At 36.3% G+C, this 20,288-nt stretch overlaps 1 protein-coding gene and 1 non-coding gene across 4 annotated transcripts in view; one reads left to right on the forward strand and one right to left on the reverse strand.

Moving 5' to 3' along the window:
- DLG2 (discs large MAGUK scaffold protein 2) overlaps positions 1-20,288 on the forward strand; it is a 725,256-nt gene that overhangs the window by 119,733 nt on the left and 585,235 nt on the right. The window lies entirely within an intron of this gene.
- On the reverse strand, positions 8,295-8,425 carry LOC150018666 (small nucleolar RNA SNORA72). The gene has a single exon (XR_016509544.1). It is a non-coding gene; the product is annotated as a small nucleolar RNA SNORA72 (small nucleolar RNA).

The following is a 20,288-nucleotide window of genomic DNA, read 5'->3' on the forward strand; positions in this document are numbered from 1 at the left end:
GAAAGTCTTAGAGTTTTGTTCTATTAAATTTGATAGATGTGCTTTTTTTATCTAGGTAAAAAGTAGGTAGAAATAGGGCACATTTTGAAAAAATACTTTTTTCTGCATAATTTCTTTAATAGTTCTTGATTTAATTCTAGGTATGACACTCAACACCAAATACAGTCCTAATTTATAGTACAAGTTCAGTATTTTTAAATTAATAAATGATTGTGTAAGTGGAAGAATGAATAAATGTTATAGTCTGCAATTGTAAATCGCTTCTTCATCTAAATGTTTTCCTGGACACTCTTGCTTGCAAAGTGCAAACTGTCCAGACCTGCCATGAGATCCGATTATGGAAAAATTGTTTCACCTATGTAAGAAGCTCCACCAGTTCCTTTTAGGGGAAGGTATCTGTGTCCTAAGGTGGCATTTTAAATGGGTTATGCCTGATTATGTATTCATAAAATCATATCGTTGTACAATATGTGTGTCTGTGTGTATATATAGTACATATTTATGAATATATTATACATGTATGTCATGTGTGTGCAATTTATACAGACATATATGAATTCAGTTTCAGATATATGAATTTGGCAGTAGCATCCTACAATCCTTATCTGCATATAGCCTTATCTTCTCCTACTTTGCCATGGTGGTTAAACTGTTTAGCCTCACCCTAAGATGACAGAGCCTATATTGTAGGCAGACATACTGCCCATCCAACATTAAGTACAGTACTTGGGTAATGAGGTTTTATCTCTAAAATGCTGTGCTGTGCTTTGCTACCAGAGATTTGTGCCCTGACCTTCTAGCTGCTGTTTTCAATTCAGCTTTTTTTTTCTTCTAAGATTGTCATTTTTTTCCATCTGGTGGATGTGTCTTCTGGGAGAAAAGGAGCTGCACACACAAAAACTTTCAAGGAAGCATTATTGCATAATTTGCTTAAGGTCAAAGCCAATATTCTGGAAGTTGGTTCATCATTTATTGTGATGTGGCAGATATTAAAGTACTTTATAAATGTGCTGTTCTGTTGAAGTGTATTCACAAAAGATTGTAAGTGGAAGAATGTGGCAAGTCATATTTATGCCTCAATGAGAATTATTAACCTGCTTAAAGTGCGATGGTAAACCAGCATTCTTTGTCAGCTCTACTTACCCTTGGACTTCAGTGTCTGAAAGATATTTTAGGAAGTAAGAAGTGAATGGAAGTTTTTTTTGTTGCCTAAATATAAAAATAAAATTCATTTCCACTGCAAAATAAAATAAAGTAAATGCTCCATATTTCTGCTTCTGCTTATAAAGAATAAGTAAAGAACCAAAGAGATTGTTTAATATTCTAGTTAAATACCTTCTAAACAAAATATATTCTTCTCTGCTGCACTCCAATTCAGTGTATTTACCTTTGTATGTAGATGTATTCTAGAGTTGATGCTGAGAATTAAAGTTTTATATCGTGTTCTTAAATCCTTAGTCCGATATGAGCTCTTTAGAGAAAAATGACTTAGGCAGGACTTTTAACAGATGAGGGAAGACCCTAAGAAGTAAGAAAAGTATAAATTAGATTTTAAGCCTCGTTTTCTTTTAAAGTCTGAGTGGATTGTACCTGTGATTAGGTAGTTAAAAGGAAACCATTGAGGTGAATTAGTTCCTTCAGGCTCCTATTGGGCAAACCAACTCTAGTGTACCTTTTGATACAGCAGAAGGCTGAATGAGTTTCTTCTTCAAAAGGTAAATTTCTTAGTCTTCTGTAACTGGTAGAAGCTAGAATAAATATAAAGGAGAAGATATTTATATTATTTTATGGAATAACTAGGATAAAGCCCATAGAATTCTTATCATAGTAACGGTCAGTGAAAATACAATTCTCATTCATTTATTTATTCAGCAAATACTTCCTGCCTACTTACTATGAGCACATAAGTAAAATTATGTGCCCCAGGGGATCCAGTGTTTAAAATGTAATGTGATAACTGGCAGCAGAAGCAAGATCAGTGCTCTCTGGAAGCACAAAAAAAGCCTATCAACCCACTGGTGAGTCACACCAGCTTCGCAGAACAAATAATGCTTGAACTGATTTTAGATAAATGGGGGTAGAAGGCATAAGACAGGAGCATGATGATTGAGTTTGAAAGACTATAAATAGGAATAGAGAGGAAGACTGGAGGGAGACGGGGTGTGAGTTAAGTAAGGGCAGATTGTGAGAGGTTTTTGTGAGCTGAGCAAAGAAGGGCAAACATTATCCATAAGCTAAGGAGAACCAGTGTGTTTAGCACTTTGTAGGACAGTTAGATCATGAAAGAATAATTATGCATGGACTTCTCAGGAAGCTCTGATAAAAATAGTAAAGTGTTAAGAGTAAGAATTATGAAACAAGTTGGCAGTAAAAGTAATATGTAATTGTGTCATGCTAAATTGTATGGTATTCTCTTCCATTCCAGCATGGGATTTACCTTAAGATCTCAATTCAGTACTCCAGGAAGCCTTCATAGTTTATTGGAATTGGCACAAGACATAAAAAAATATTTGCTATCCTTTGTTTATAGCGCTGTACAATAAAGTAGACATAATATAGCTGAAAGATCACAATCCTAAGATGAAAGACCCAGGTAGAGAATTGAATCTCCCACTAAGCTTCTTTTTATTCATTTTAAATTAATTCACTCACCATCTCCCTCTCCCTAACTATGTTGAGGACATCTATGATATGTGCACAAGGCTTTGGTGAATGACTAAGATGAACATAAGCAATTGCTTACCTCATGTTCTTAAAAGTTAGGCTTAGAGATAAAGCAAATACTCATATGCTCCAAACACAAAGTAGAAAGTAAAAAGTTCCTACGAAGAGGTTTAGCCGTCTGCTCTGGGACCTTAGACTAGGGAACAATTGCTTCCAATTGTGAAGATTGGGTTAGTGTGAGATCAGGTGAGACTTCCCAGACCAACTGACAATTACTTCAGGCCCTGGGCAGTCAGAATTCATATATAAGGAGAAGGAAAGTGTGCAAGCAAAGCTGCAGGGCTTATCAGACTATATACATATACAACCAAGTGAGTGGTGGAGTTCATTAGGGTGCCTTATAGAATGAAGACACCAATGGGAAATGATAATTGAAAAGGAAGGAGGAGCCTGATCATGAAGTGCTATATATGTTACGCTAAATAAATTTAGACTTTGTTTTTTGGGTAGTAGAGAGTCAATGAAAGGTTTTTTTTTTTTTTTTTTCTTCCTTCAAGCATTTATTAAGCACTTACCATATACTGACATTTAATGCCATGTATCCTTTATGTCTATATATTCTGCTTCCCCAAAAGGTGCTAAGTTCTGTGATGTCAGAGACTTAACCATTAATGTCATGCATGTAGCAAGTATTCAGGTTGGGTGCGGGAAGGATATAATTTTTATTGAGTACCTTTTATGTGTCAAACAATGTTGTATGCTTTTGCACATTGAAACAATTCCTTGCAGGAGTCTAGCAATCACTGTTTTTAAGATCAGGAGACTAAGACCCAGAGAAGTTAAGTAACTAGCCCAAGGACACACACTTAATAGGTAAAGTCAGGCTTCAAACCCAGGTCTGCCAGCTCTGAAACTGGTACTGGTTAAACTGTATTATAGTGTCTGATTGATTGATTCACTCATTTTTAAACACATATTTCTTAAATGCTTATGTATGTGCCTAGCGCTGTTCTAGGAAATGAGAATACAGTATAATGTTGAACACAGCAGAAGAGTTCCTGCCCTCTGGAGATTACATTGTAAGAGAGTCGGACAATAAATAAACAAGCAAATAAATAATGAAAATGATATAAAGAAAATAGTTGATGGATAAAGAGGAATAACGTACAGTAGTGTTGGGGAGAAGAGTTTATTGATAGTCTGGGAAGGCCATTTCGCAGTGGTAATACTTGATTTACCTTCTGAAGAATAACAAGGGTGTAAAAATCCTTAACATAAATATAAAAACAAACACAAAACCCCCAAGGCAGAAATAAACTTGAATTTGAACCTTTCTGGCTGGAGAGCCATGGGAGGATATGATGACTGAAGCCTAGCGAGGGAGAAAGAGAATAAAGGAGGAAGCCAAAGAAGAAACAGTTTTCATGACTTAAAATGCTTGTGCCCCCTACAAAAGCAACAGGACTTAGACAGTAACACAAATTGCTAGGGTTACAAAGAAAGCAAAGGCACCTCCAGAGGAACGGAGTCCATGCAGCCTGCCTTTTCCTAGTGCCACTTCCCCTCTCCCAGTGCATATGTGTAAAAGAACACAGAGTCCATTTGCTCCAAAAAAAAAAAATCTCTGTTTCCTGGGTCTATGTTTTATGAGCAGCAGTCTGAAGTTAGGATTGTTTGAATACCAATGAACAGATTTTGAGACCAGTGACCATGTGGGTTGAGGGCAGTTTAGCCTTCTGACCCAAAGAAATGATGTTAACATAGCTCTGAAAATTATACATGATGTTTTTTAGTAAAGGACACAGATTCTGCAAATAACATTGCTTTCAAATTAAATTAAAAAGGGCTTTGAAAATTTTACTGCTGCCAGCAGTCCATGCATATGTCAAACAGAATAAAAGTGTTAGCTAAAGGCATAGCTTTAAGATGCCTCTGACTGATGATTTGCTTGGTGTATAAATGTGAAGTCACACCAGGCCTGGGGGAGATCGTGCTCCAGTTTTAAAACAGGTAACCTGTGCATGATTTTAAATTCTCTGTGCAGCTGCAGAAAAGCGCATCACATGAAAACCTTTTCACTTCAGGACTTGGTCCTTTATCTTATGTTCTGAGGCGGTAAATAATATCATCAACGTGAAAGTGTTCAACTGTGATGGACCTACCCTTTCCCTCCCCTCCTCAAGTGCTCTGCTGCCTCAGCACCTTAGGTTCGCTTTCAAACTAAGGCAAATGGATGGTCATCAAGGCTGGTTTCAAGAAGTTATAAAAACTGGCTAACACCTATTGAACACTTGATGTATAATAGGCTTTTTGGCTTTTATTGTGTCCTTATAGTGTACCATGTTAAGTGGTTTATGAGGATTATTTTATAGACTGTTTACAACCACAGATCTTAAACATTTTGGTCTAAGGACTAATTTTTACTCAAAATTAATAAAGAACCCAATATTGTTTATATGTATTTTGTCTATTAATATGTATTATATTATAAATTAAAATTAGAACTTAAAATATTTATTAATTTATAAATAATAATAGTCCACCATGTTAACATAAGTAACTTTTTGTTAAAACTATGTTTTTCAAAACAAAAAGGTTTTCAAGAAGACTGGCATTGATTTACATTTTTCAAATCTCTTTTACATCTAGGTTAATATAACACATCTGGATTCTCTTCACACATATTTAATCTGTTTTATTTGTTATTTTAATTGTACTGAATGAGGAAAATGAGACTCTTTCACAGATAGATAATGGAGAAAGGTGACATGTTTTCATAGCCTTTTCAGGTAATTGTGGTTATTCTTTGATGTTACACCAAAACTTGACAAATGGCAGGTTTACTTGCTTTGATTCCCATTTGCTTAGTGTAGCATCTGATCTAACTTCTTGTTTTTCAAACAAGAAATTTAGAAAAATTAAAAATATTTGCTCAAGGTGAAACTGCAAGTTAAGGAACAAGAGGGCCCAGGTATCCTGATTCCAGTTCTGGGCTGCTGGTTCTATTTCTTTCCATATTTACCTCAAAAGGGGACTTGTAACCTTTCTGGGAGTAGAAGCCACCAAATTTAAAAGGGTGAATCATGAAGACCTTCATCCAATTCACAAATGATCACTTTTTTCAAAAAAATTAGTTGCATTGTGGAATCTGAAACCATATTAATGAATGTTTTGTATTATGTTACACCAAAATTTGTTCATCTATCTTACACTTTAAATGAACCTTTTATTCATGCATGGGTTTGTAATATGTATTGGTAGTTGAAAATTATTGGAGGGTAGTCAGGGGAGGGGTTGAGCAAAAAGGAAAAGGGACTCATGAATATGGACAACAGTGTGGTGATTGCAGGGGGTTAAGGGTATAATGGGACTAAATGGTAATATAAAAATACAATAAAATTTTTAATAAGAAAAACATTTGTTTACTGAGTTATACAGACCATCCAAATGTTGACATATTTCATTATGCAATAAAAAAGTTCCTACTTGTCAATATTACCAGCTATCCCATTAGAAAAGTCTTTAAGACTTGATGAATGCAAGGTATGCAAAATCAAATGTCTGCGTGAAAACTAAAATTTTACAATTTTCAACAAATATCATTACTTGTTTTCTTGATCAAACAAGCTCACTTCATTAATTTTCAGGTTGCCAAATACCCAAGACTAAATAATTATTGTTTGTATGTAAGTCATTCTTTTAAGTAAAAATGGTACTAAATGAAAATGATGTTAGTTTAGCTTGCAGCTCAAATGATTGCACAAATATTTGTTTCTGTAAAAAAACATACAGAGCGGAGCAAAAGTAGGTTTACAGTTGCTTGTATGGAAAATAATACAATAATTAATAAATAATAATACAAGACTAAACTCTGTATTTTGCACACTCAACTGTAAACCAATTTTTGCCCCACCCTGTATGCAATAGAAATAAGTGCTTTAAGCATAACCCTGTTTCATTACACATAATCTTATAATATTGTGGACTCAATGGTCAAGATTTTATGAAGTTAATAATTTTCATTGCTTCATCAAATACATTCTTAAGTTAAAAGGACTTTTTATTGGTAATATATTTACTGAAGAATTCAAGGATTACTAGTGCACTTTGGTGCCATTGCCTCGATCAATGCTAAGGCATCAACAGTTCTACACACCATTGCTTTTGTGTACCATCAGTACAAAGGTAAACAGTGGAAAATAAAAATAATATTTTATAATTATGAAAATGCTTTTGAAGACACCTTGAGTACTGCTAGTTTATAACCAACCCTAAAGCTGTATTGTTTCCTTTTTCAGATGAAGAAACTATAGGTCAGAGAACTTAAGAGAATTTTCCAGATCACAAGCCAGAAAGTAGTAGAACTAGGATACAAACACAGCAGGAATAATTCCATGGATTGCTTTCTTAATCCATTTCAAAAGAGTGACACCTAGTAGCTGATAGAAAGTACCCACTTCCATTCCTCTTGGCCTAGTCAAGATTAATAGATGTTGGGGTATAGGTTGAAGGCTTATGTCAGAGTCACAGTTGGTTATTCCCAAGTTACCATTTCAAAGCAATTATATTTAAGGGATATAGCTTTATGATTGTAGCAAGTAAGCCCCCACAGAACTGCCAAGAAATAGTAGAAAGAGTAAGTGTACCCTACCAGAAATTTTAAAAAAAAAACCTCTAGGAATCAGCCTTTTTAAAAATTTTTATAGTTCAGTAAAGAGTGAAAAGAATAAGATTGTTTTGTCAAACAATTTTTTTTTCCTGAACATTTGGAGAGAAAATGGGAAAATTATACTTTTGAAACACAATGAATCAAAAACAATGGTGTATAAAGTGATCATTCTCAGATATTGGCATTTTGCAATATCCTGGGCAATAAGATATGTCAAAATTAGCTAGGATAAAGGCAGTAGAAATAGAAATAAATGGTTAAAAACAAGAAGCACTCAAGAGATAGAATCAACAGAACTTGGCAAGTGGTGGACAAGAGGGCCCAGGGAGAGGAAGAGCCAAAGGTAAATGTGAAATATTGAGCCACAGCCATACTGTTTTTGTGTATGTGACACCTCTTCATGGTGGGACTATAAGCTCCTTGAGAACAAGGACCAGGTCTTTTATTTATTTATTTTTTTTGTTCACAGAATGTGACACAATTTTAAGCACATAGTAGATACTCAAGTAAATACATGCAAAATTTACTAGGTGATTCAATCTTTATTGCTTTTACATGAAAACCAAATACCCCCCGTAACATCTTTATCTGACCTTTCCTTGTTAGCTCATTATACAAATTATTTAAAGTATTATTCAGTTTGGTTTAATCCAGCAAAAATTTACTAAGGATTTTCTGTCAGCAGGAATTGAATTGAGAGCTAGAAATACAGCTGCAACTATTGCAACTATAGTGTGGCCCCTGCCCTCCCGATGCTAAGAATCTAGAAGAAGAGAGACACATATACAAATAACTTTTTTGTCTTAGTCACATTATGAATGAAGTTGTGTAGAATCACATAAAAAGCAATCATACCTGCCTGAGGCAACTGGAGAAAACATTTTTGAAATGAATTTTGATGTTTGAATAGGAGTTCTTTTTTTTTTTTTCTCTCTTTTTTTTTTTTTTTTTTTTTTTTTTTTTTTATCACCAGCATTTATAAAACCAGACCCAGGGAAAGAACTTGGGAACTTGGTCTGGGGACACATGCATGGCCTTAATATAGCGAATTTTTATGAATAGGAGTTCTAAAGAGAAGAAGATAAGACATATTCTAGGCGGAGGAAGCAGTTTACTTCAGTTCATGCAAGAGTTTATCTAGTTATTTTCAGGTATAGGTGCTACATGATTCTGGCATAGAAAATGAATATGTAACTCAGATGCTGTGGATTAATGCTCACAGTAGAATAAGGTAGGTAAACATGTAAATAATTATTGATATAATACAATACTTGTGCAACAGTAAACTTGTGAACCAGACACAAAATGAAATGAAGGGGAAAGTGAGCACCTATACTGACGGGGTCAGACCCTTTTCTTTACATGTTTCCAATGGGTGAATAAGGCTGCACAGAAAATTACAAATTAGTTAAAGAGTGATCAATTTACAAAATAGTGACCGTTAGATCACATCTCTGGCTTTAAGGTGTATTTTCTTTAGTCCTTGCAATGTCAGCTTATATGGCAGCCATGAAATGTGCCTCACAAATGGTCAACTATAGAGGGAGCATTCTTGACTAAGAGCATATATAAATGTTCCAACATTTAAAAATTGATATTTTACTTAAGAAAATTTGATTCCTGGCTTCCTTCAGAGGGAAAAAACAATCTTCCAATACTAGGCACTCATTCTAGAGTGTCCACCATTCATAAGAGCTGAACAGAACCTCTACCCTTTAGATAAGATGAATGCTCAATCCCTATTTCTCCCTCCTTTATTCCCAATAGAAAGACCAGCTCCTATTGAACTACATTTTTGCTCTATTATTTATGTCTCCTGGGTCCACTTCTCCCTTCTATATATCTTGTCTGCCTTCAGAGCATTTGAGTTTGAGACCCATTATTTTAAGCACATTCCACTATGAGTATAGGGTGAAGTGAGTCAGGCCTGGAAACCAGAAGAGCAACGAGGAAAACTAACAAAGTTCTAAGTGGGGGCAGTGATAATAGATGTTGAGAGGAGCTGGATGGATTTGATGGATATTTTATGGGCAGAATCCACAAGACACAGTGTTTCATAAAATGTAAGGACTGAAGGACAGGCAGTTTCTTGATGTGGTAGCTGATTGCTTCATGAATTTCCCTATTTCTTTATTTTCTATACACCATGACTATTATAAACAGGTATCTATTTAATCCTTCATATCCCAGGAACTTTTCAGAGGACACAAGCAGAGATATCATGGTAAATAGAAGATGTGATGGAGTTATAGGAGAGGGAATCCATTGTTACCAATTTACATTGCAAAAATGATCAAAAAGTTGAGACTGTATTGGGAGATGTTGACAAGCATATATTACCGTCTAGTGGCATTTTCAGTTAAATACTATTGTAGGGGACAAGATAGTTGTTCCTTGAAAATTTTATAGCTGGAATGCCATTGACAGCATTCTAAATAAGATCATAAGAATTCACAGCTCAATTATTATGTATGATACCAAATTACCCCTCTTGCTTTCTGACTCAGTCCACTCAGCCTAGTCTTAACTCAGCCTTCACACTGTCCTTGAATTAATAACGGTAAAACATCACATTTATCATGCCATTAAGAAAACCTGGTTTCTCCAAGAAAGCACATACTTATAGGTCTACACTCAAAACATTTTCACATATACCCTCAAAGAGTTATCATGGGAATTAAAGGAAACAACTGTCTGGCACTTATTCCTGATATTTCTGCAATTACGCACCTATTTTCTTGCCATATCTTGACTATCCTTAGGAGGGAGTTAGTTGTAAGGTCTAGCACAGTGTCTGGCATATAGAAAACACTCAGTGAGTGTTAACTATTATTGGTCTTCTTTCTCGGTAAGTTTTCTGCCACTCCATTGACACCAAAAGGATCTCTCAAAAGGATTCGAAATGAACTCTTGATTTACTTCTCCCAAACTGGTTTCCTTAACATATCAGAGTTTCCTTAACATCTCAGTCTTCTCCATCTTGTATATGGCAGCCCTGTCCAGCTATGCATCATTTTTTATTTTCTCCTTCCACCACACATTCCAACAGTAAGTTCTGTCAATTCTACCTTAAATCATGTCTCTCATCTTGTCATCCCCACTGCTTCCAGCCTACCAACTGCCATCCATTTCCGACCTGGACTGCTGCAACAGGTCTCGCTGTTCTCCCCTTTGGCTCTCTCCAATGTGTTTTTTAAACAGCAGCAATATGTAATCTTGTACTAAATCAGATCATGATACTTTCCTGTTTGAAATCTTCATGATCCTAAAACCTTACAATGTCCTACTGGCCCCCAATATCTGACGCCTGCTATCCACTCTAACCTCACCTCTCCCTTCCTTTCCTTATCACCCTGTAGCTATTCTGGTCTTATTTTAGTGCCTTAAACAGTTCAACCACTTTATTCTTTTTAGGGTTTGTCACACCTTGTTCTTCTACCTGGAACTCTCTTAACTGCCACACTGACTCACATCCTACCCCCTTTTCATCTCTAGTCTAGGTCTGCCCTCACTTTCACTAAAAAATTTTGGCTCTCTTTTTTCTTCTCCATTTTTTTCCTTTCTATCTTCTGAGGAAACTTCAGTTTTGACCACAAAGTACTGTGACTCGATCATCACTTTAATACATCCACATGACCTTTATTACACTCATGTGACTATCAAGGAGTACTTCTTCATCTCTAAACTCTTGAACCCTGAAACCCCACAGTGTCCACAGCCTGCTGCCCCCTCTTCTACCCCCTGTTCTCCATAAATCTATTCTTAGACCTTGCTATCATCTCAGTCTACCCATTTCTATTCTTTCAGTCTAAGAATATCCTCCTTGCTTCTCTTCCTTTGCTATTTTTCTGACTTATATTCCCTGTTCTGTTGAAAATCAACCACATTTGATTTTTAAACCTCATCCCTAGAGTAATCAAACCTTCCCTTTTCACTGTTCAAGATTACTAAGCACTGTTAGAGAAAATCCCGTAATCATGCTGATGATGTCCCGCCTTATTGTTGCTCAGCAAACCCCTACTGATCCCAATGTGTCGCTCTTGCCTCACAGCTGCAAATCCAACCCTTCACTGCTTCACATAAGGCTCCAAATTTATTCTAAATGTTTCTTTCTGAAGTTTTGACATCTAAATATATAAGGCAAATATTGAAATACATGTTTTTAGTCAAGAACTCCGTTAGCTCCTTCTCCTCTACCTTTAAACAACCCTGTAATTTCTTTCACCTTAAAATAACACTTTATGTATAAGATTTTTGCTCATTCTTATCTCAGAATAGTATCCTTCTCTCTACCCAAAGGTGCTCTCAAAAAACAAACTTTTCTTTTTCCTTTGTTAGACACGTTTTACAAGTAAAATGTGTATGTCTGTGTTTATAGTAAAGTCTATAAGAAAAATTAAAAATGAATTTTCTAAAAATGACAAAATTTTTAAAAAATATCTACTTTTTATACCCATTGAGAACCACTAATAACATGTTGGTGGACACAGACTTCCAAAATTTTTCTATGCATATATACTACAAAGTGAGATCAAAATTTAAATGCTATATTGTATTCTACTTCCTTTATATAAAGATGTATTGTAATGTTCTTTTCATTTCATAATACCATTGTATTCCTTGATATGGCTATACACACACACACACACACACGCACACGCACACACACACACACACACACACACACACACACACACACATATATATATATACAGTACCTTTGTTAGGACTCAAAGTATCTGGATTCTAGGCAGTCCTGTCACTCATCCTTCCCATGTACTCCATCTCTTCTGTAGCTTCAATATTCCTTTTCAAGCACTTTTCATTTTTAATTTTTTATTGTGTTTTTCCCATTACCATTTAGTTCGCTTATATCCCCCGCCCCCATAATCAGCACACTGTTGTCCATGTCCATGAGTTTTTTCCCCTTTTCCTCAATCCCTCTAACCCCTAACCTCCCTGCTCCATCCCTTAGTTGTCATTTTGATCTCTATCTATGAGTCTTTCTCTATTTTCCTTGCACTTCTTTGCCTTAGCCCACAGACACACTTGAGTCCCTTCCTGCCCTCCTCTAAAATCTCTTCTCTACTCTGTTTCCTTCTCATCAGACATTACAACATATCTCCCCTAAGAATAAAACTCTTTCACAGAAACAGTAATCTGCCTTTACTATATCACCCTTAACTTCTTATAGTTATATTCTCTTTCTACCTGTTTGTTGAAACAGCTTCCTCTCCACAGTCCTGCATCCCCTTAAAATACTTTCCTACAAATTACCAATCATCTGATCCTCACCAAACCTACAGTTACAAATCCTCAAATGCAGATCTCCTGATGGAGTCTCTACTCAGCAACTTCCAGAAAAATACAGTTTAATATAGCAAACTTTGGGATGTTCTAAATGCAATTCCTAAAATGTATAAGTGAAAACAGACATCTCATTTTTTTTTTCAGACATCTCACTTTTAAACTGAGAACTTTGCAGTTATGAGTTGTTTTGTGTTTTCTTATATTAGAAACATAATACTGTGACAACACTTTGAACATAAATCTTTGCACACATCTCTGATTATTTCTTTAGGATAAATTTCCAGAAATTGATTACTATATTAAACAGTATTTTACGTTAGTAACAACTTCTTAAAATCAAATAAATTATTTGTCAATAGAAAATTCTATAAATTGCATATGATTATTTTTCCCTTTTTTATTACCCCATTTTGGGATGTAATTTTTATTTGGAGAACATACTTTTAATGAAAGAGAAGCTTTTATAATGATATTGTGTTTATATTTGCAATCATCAATTAAGTGGCAAAGTCTTTTTCTTTTTTACAGAATTTTATTTTATTTTGTATGTTTTATAGATTATGTTGTTATAGTTGTCTCAATTTCTTTTCTCTTTGCTCCCCTCCTCCCAGCACTCTCCTTCCTCCAACAGTCTCACCCCCATTTAGCCTATGTCCAAGAGGTGTGCATACAAGCTGTTTAACTTTACCCTTTCTTGTACCATTCTCAACATCTCCCTGTCTATTCGGCACCCTCCCACTATGCGTCTTAACTTCTACATCATTTCCCTCCTTCTCTCCCCTCCCCTCTCCCAGATGACACCTCTCTCCATGCGCCTAATACCTAAGATTCTGTTCCCACTCTGGTTGTTTGCTTAGTTTATTATTGTTTTTATCTTTTAGATTCTGTTGTTGATGGGTGTGATTTTGTTGTCATTCTAATGTTCATAGTTTTGATTTTTTTCTTAAATAAGTCTGTTTAACATTTCATATAATAATGACTTGGTGATGATATACTCCTTTAGCTTTACCTTGTCTGGGGAGCATTTTATCTGCCCTTCCATTCTAAATGATAGCTTGGATGGATAGAGTAGTCTTGGTTGTAGGTCCTTGCCTCTCATCACTTTGAATATTTCCCTCCAGTCCTTTCTTGCCTGCAAAGTTTCTTTTGAGAAGTCAGCTGATACTCCTATAGGAACCCCTTTGTAGGTAACTCTGCTTTTCTCTTGCTGATTTTAAGATTCTCTATCTTTAACCTCTGGCATTTTAATTATGATGTGTCTTGGTGTGGTTCTCTTTGGGTGTAGCTTGTTTGGGACTCTCTGTGCTTCCTGGACTTGTATGTCTATTTCCTTCACCAAATTTTGGGAGTTTTTCTTCATTATTTTTTCACATAAGTTTTCAAATTATTTTTCTTCCTCTTCTCCTTCTAGCATCCCTATTATTCACACATTGGCACATTTAAAGTCATCCCAGGGGTTCCTTCCTTTTTTTAATTCTTGTTTCTTCATTCTGTACTGGTTGACTGTTTATTTCTTCCTTATGTTCTAATTTGTTGGTTTGAACCCTGGTTTCCTTTTCTTCACTACTAGTTTTGTGTGGATTTTACTTCATTTCCTTTAGTATAACCTTCATTTCTACCTTGTCATGCTTAATCTTTTCTGTTAAATCTGTGAGCATCTTTATCACCAGTACTTTGAACTGTGTGTTTGTTAAATTGCCTATCTCCTCATCTGTTAGGTTGGCTATCTCCTGTTGCTTAGTTCTCCCACAGGAACCTTGATCTGCCTCCACTTTGGGGCTGACTTCACTGTCTCTTCATCTTGACAGCTTTCTGTGTTTCCCTCTGTGTCTTAGGTAGAACTATTACACCTATTATGTTGTAAGAGGTGGAGACTTAGGTATTTGTCAGTGCTAGTGACACATTTCACCACGTTGAGGCATTTTATGTGGGGGACAGGTCTGAGAGGGAACAGTGCTACTTGCCCCACACTCACCCCTTTGAGACCAGTGGTTTTTTCCTCTGCATCAATTCCCCACTGCTTTTCACATTCAGAAGCAATGTGGCTCTGTTTTCCCAGGTGCTAGAACTGCAAGCTGTGCGGTCTGGTCCAGGGCTGGGATTGCTTTCCAAGTTTAAAATGTATGACTGCACTTTTCACTATGCCTGCAATCCCTATTCCACTGCTGCTGCTGCCAGCACCACTGCCACTAGTTGTGTCACCAGCCACTACCACCAAGCACTGCCCCCGCTGCCACTGTTGCAATGCTGCACCTCATTCCCTCAATCTCAGCTCTATGCCTCCTACCTTTCTGGTTGAATATTTATTCTTTATTTCTTTGTTTGTTGAACTTCCATGTAGTTTCAGTTTTCTGGATTTTTTGTTTTTGTGTTTTTGTTTTTGTTTTTTGAAGTGTTTGTAAATTCCTTCTTAGTTGTGAGGGAGATGCAGCTGTCTACCTATGCCTCCATCTTGGCCAGAAGTCTTCATCAAAGTGTCTTTCCTTTTTGCTGATCCTTTTGCTGAAAGGAATGGAGTGTGGTACATGAAGGAAGAAGTACCATGTGGTTAGACAATGGACTTGTGCTCCTGGGCAAAAGTCTGCAAATGTGGAAGACTGGAAACTAGGAAGAAGAATGGCTCATGCCAGCTACATTCATCAGTCATGGAATCTGCCCAATTAGAAGGAAATGGCAGCCCACCCATAACTCTGTACAGGGGCTGCCCTCACCAACATGCCACCTCACAGTTTCCATTGACTGGGTCAAGTATCAACACTTGGTTAATTAGGAACAACTTTCAGGATCTAAGGGTGTCAGCCAAGGGCATGTTATTTACATGGAGAGAGTGCTGCTCAGAAGAGAGGTTCAGGGGTCTTCCTCTGCAGCTGGCTTGCTCTGGGATGATTGTCAGGGGACTGGAGTGATTCAGTTGTGGAGAACAGCAGGCAGTAATTTAACTGTTTTTTTTTTATCTGTCTGTCTCTCCATTGAACATTGCTGGCAGCTAGCAGAAACCTGAAAAGGAAGGCTGGGATAGAAGAAACAGGGAAAATAGAAAAGCAATTTAAATAATTTCCTTAGCTAAACTAAGATGAACCTCTTCTAAAGAACCTTGGTGACTGGTCAGGCCTAGCTGGCAAATTGGTTTTAACTAAATCACAAAAGCTTTTGGGAATCCTTGGGACCAGAAACACAGGTCCAGTTACACCATCTCTACCTTGCTCTTTTCATTGTGGACTTTTTGATATATTTATTCTTTTTCTTCAGAGCAAATTTGAGGAAAGGAGGAATATATATTAGTAAATGCTAGAGCCACCGTATTCTCCATCAATTCTAATAATAGCCACTATTTAAAAAATCTATTGATTCACAGAATACATTTTTAAAATACAACAGTGATCTACCTCCCTTTGAAAAATTCTTAATGCTTCCCCTTATCTCTGTTGGTAAAAAAAGCTTCCCTACAAATATAGTCAGAGAACCAGAAGAATTCTTTAACGTTATCCAGTTTAACCTTTCAACTGATATTTGAGTACCTTGTGTCTACTGACTATAGAGCTGCCAATTGATAGAAGAACCCTCCCTCCCTTCCAAAACATCCTATCATTAATTTAGACAGCTCTACCTCATCATCTTTCATCTAAGCCACAATCTGAATACCTGGGCTTTCCATTTTTATTGTTGTAGCCACAGAGAACAAAATTGCTTTTACTTCTGTATTATATCTCTTAACACATTGTAGACTTCTATTGTGTTCTTCTGAGTTCTCCTGAGTTTGAATATTCTTAGTAAGTTTGTCTGTTATTTCATTCATCAAATATATATTTAACAATCCTATATGCCCCAAAAAGGCACACACACACACAAAAAAAAAAACAAATATAAATACAGTTCCTGCCTTCTGCAAGCTCAATTTGAAGGAAATATAGACTCATAAACATATAACTTTAAAATAACACAATGTATGACATAGATAAGCATAGAAATCTAGAAAGACTCAAAAGAGGAATGACATTCCCAGAGAAGAGGAGTTGGGGTGCTCATTTAATGTTTTCTGGAACAGATGCCATCTGAGCCCTATCTTAGAAAATGAAAAGGAACAGGCCAGTCAAGTCGAAGATGGAAAGTTTTTGGTAGAGAAAATAACATGAGTAAAGGCAAAAAAGGAGTTATACTATGGATTTTTCAGGAAAAAGCCAGTAGTTCAATTCAGTATGCCTGGGGGTAAATGTCTAAAACTAGGAATAAAGAACATAGGTTAAGAGCTATATCATGAATATCTTCATCAAATAACAGAGTTTTGAGTGCTCTCTACAAAATTATTGATGCTGTCAGGAGTAAGCATTTGAGCATCTCCCAATCTCTGCTTTCCTCCTTCCCTACCTCCATTAATCAAGAAATTATTATCCCTGAGGTATGAAGTATAGTAAGATCAATATACTGTAGTTGATGTTCTTGGAGGTAGACCCAAATATATTGAAGATGCTCATATTATCCTTTCTTTCCAAATTTCCCAGACCTTAGATATTACCTTATAAATCACCTAAATGCTGTCTTGGTGAATATAAACATGACAATGTAGTTGATCACCAGATGCCAGACTATCACTGCCTTTTTTGCTCTGCTTTGAATTCTATGAAGGCAAAAGTCATCCTGTTTTAATCTCTGTAGCCCTAACTTCAAGATAGTCACAACGGAGATATTCATCCAATACTGATACAGTCATCTAGTGCCAAATGGCACTTAAAACCAAAAGTGGATTTATAGGCATTCTTTTCTGAAGAATCTCATGATAAAGACTCATCTAATTTAATTCTCCTTCCTTTCTTTGTCCCAGCCTTAGTGTCTGTTTCTTGGACCTGATATCCCCTTTCTCACCTCAGAGTTTTGCACATGTTCTTTCATCTGCCTGGAACATTCTCTCCTCCTCCCCAGCTCTCACACTGACCCCCTTAAAAGTAATTAACTGTTATTGACCTTCCAGGGAATTCCCTATGTTTTTTCTCCTGTTAGCCACTCCTGTTCTCCATACTTCCCATTCATGTGCCTCATAAATTGACATATTCACTGCTATAGCATCAGGGCTTATTCTAGTGCCAAGCACAGAGCTGGTGTTTAATAAATATTAAATTCATGATTACATGACTGCTACTAAGTAATATCTCTGTTCAGTGAACATTGGAAGTTCTCAAAACTCAAATAAAATTTGTTAGATATTACAAGTATAAAGACATGGGATTTTACTTACTGTGGTAGAATTATTAATTTAAACCTTTCAACATAAATGTACAATTGTGAAAACATCCCTCTGGAATTTAGAGTTTTATTAATTTAACCCATAAAATTGGTAAGCATTATCTTGAACTTTGCAGTGGTATAATGTAAGTTTATAGCTGACCTTATCTTAACATTGAATTTTTTTGACTAATTGCCTGCCCTAATTAATTTTTGTGCATTAACTGCTAAGTTCTTAGACCTCATCTCTTTTTACCCAAGAGTAGAACTTAATCAAATGATTATAAATTTAGTCAGCTATATTTATATAAGATTATAAATATATATGTATATTAAATATCCAGTGTTGGAGAACTGGTTAAATAAATGATGGTATAGGACCTTGATGAAATATTATTTAGTCATTTAAAATGGGTAATTAAAAAAATAAAAAATAAAATGAGTAATTATAAAGACTACTTAGCTGCTTAGCTGTATGGAAACAATTTAAATTATAATGCAAATTAGAAAATAAAATTATGGAGATAGACATTAAGAGAATATGTAAGTAAAAAATATGTTGGCTGACTTCTAGTAAAGTTGATGGCATAGGTAGAAGACACGCTTTGCCTCCTCACAGAACCACAAGAAGAATTACAACTAACCTCAAAAAAAATAAATAACTACCAGAAAATCAAACTGTATAGAAATCTGAGAACCAATGATTTAAAGAAGCCACATTCATCCAGATGGGTAGCAGGGGCAGAGATTTGGAGTGGAGAGGTGAGGAGATGTGGCACAGAGAAGTGGATGCAGCTGAATGAGTGGTCCCATATCCATGTGTGGATAAAAAATGGGAGGAATACCTTGGGAGCAAGCAATCTCAGCCCCAGGCCAGACCATACATCCCAGGGTTCTGGTGTGAGAAAGACAAAGCCCCATAACCTCTAGTTGTAAAAACTAGTGGGGGTGTGAACAGCAGAAGAAACTGCTGGTTTCTCAGGAAAGTCCATTTAAAAGACCTGCATGGACTTAGAATGTATGCAAACCCACCCACTCTAGAATTCAGCACCAGGGCAAAACCTGGAAGGGTGCCAGTTACTTACAGATAGTGGGCGAAGAGATTGGAAACAGGCAAATGCCATTCAAACCTCCAGAAGCTAAGCAGTGGCATTGTCCCCTGTCCAAGCCCTCCCCCCACACAGTGTCCCGAAAAGATGAAGCAGGTTGCCCTGCCCTGGCAAGCACCTAAGATTCTGCCCCATGCAACTTAATAGTTGTGCTAAGACAGGAAGTCAAAGAAGCTCTACCTAATTCACAGAAACAAACACAGGGAGGCTGCCAAATTGAGGAGATAAAGAAATATGGCCCAAGTGAAAGAACAGAACAAAATCCCAGAAAAAGAACTAAATGAAACAGAGATAGCCAACTTATCAGATGCAGAGTTCAAAACACTGAGATCAGGATGCTTATAAACTCATTGAGTATGGCAACAACAAAAAGGAAGAAATGAAGGTTACACTAAGTGAAATAAAGAGAAATCCTCCAACAGTAAAGGGAAGGAAGCCAGGATTCAACTCAACATTTGGAACATAAGACAGAAATAAACATTCAACTAGAAGAGAAAGAAGAAACAATAATTCAATTACATGAGGACAGTTTAAGAAGGCTCTGGGACATCTCCAAAAGTGCCAACATCTGAATCATAGGGATGCCAGAAAGAGGAGAAGAAGAAGAAATTGAAAACTCATTTGAAAAAATAATGAAAGAAAGCTTCCCTAGTCTGGTGAAGGAAATAGACATACAAATTCAGGAAGCACAGAGTTCCAAGTGTGTTGGACCCAAAGAGGACCACACCAAGACACATCATAATTAAAATGCCAAAGGTTAATTATAAAGGGAGAATCTTAAAATCACCAAGAGCAAAACCAGGGGTTACCTACAAAGTAGTTGCCATAAGACTATCAGCTGATTTCTGAAAAGAAACTTTGCAGGCAAGAAGATACTGGCAAGAAGTATTCAAAGTGATGAAAAGAAAGGACCTAAAACCAAGACAACTCTATCCAGCAAAGCTATCATTTAGAATGGAAGGGCAGATAACATGATTCCTGACAAGGTACAACTAAAGGAATTCATCATCACCAAGCCATTATTACATGAAATGTTAAAGGGATTTATTTAAGAAAAAGATCAAAACTATGAACAGTAAAATGACAACAAACAGCTATCAACTGAATCTAAAAAAAACAATAAACAAATAGACTAAGCCAACAATCAGAATAGGAACAGAATCATAGGTATGGAGATCATATGGAGGGTTAACAGCTGGGACGGGGAAGAGGGAGTTTGGGGGAAATGATGCAGAGACTAAGAAGCATAAATGGTAGGAACAAAAGAGACAGGACGTTAATAAGAATGGTATAGGAAATGGAAAAGCCAAAGAACTTAT

This window comes from Furipterus horrens, unplaced genomic scaffold (genome assembly GCF_987537825.1).
Source record: "Furipterus horrens unplaced genomic scaffold, mFurHor1.1.pri manual_scaffold_2, whole genome shotgun sequence".
Classification (NCBI taxonomy): domain Eukaryota; kingdom Metazoa; phylum Chordata; class Mammalia; order Chiroptera; family Furipteridae; genus Furipterus; species Furipterus horrens.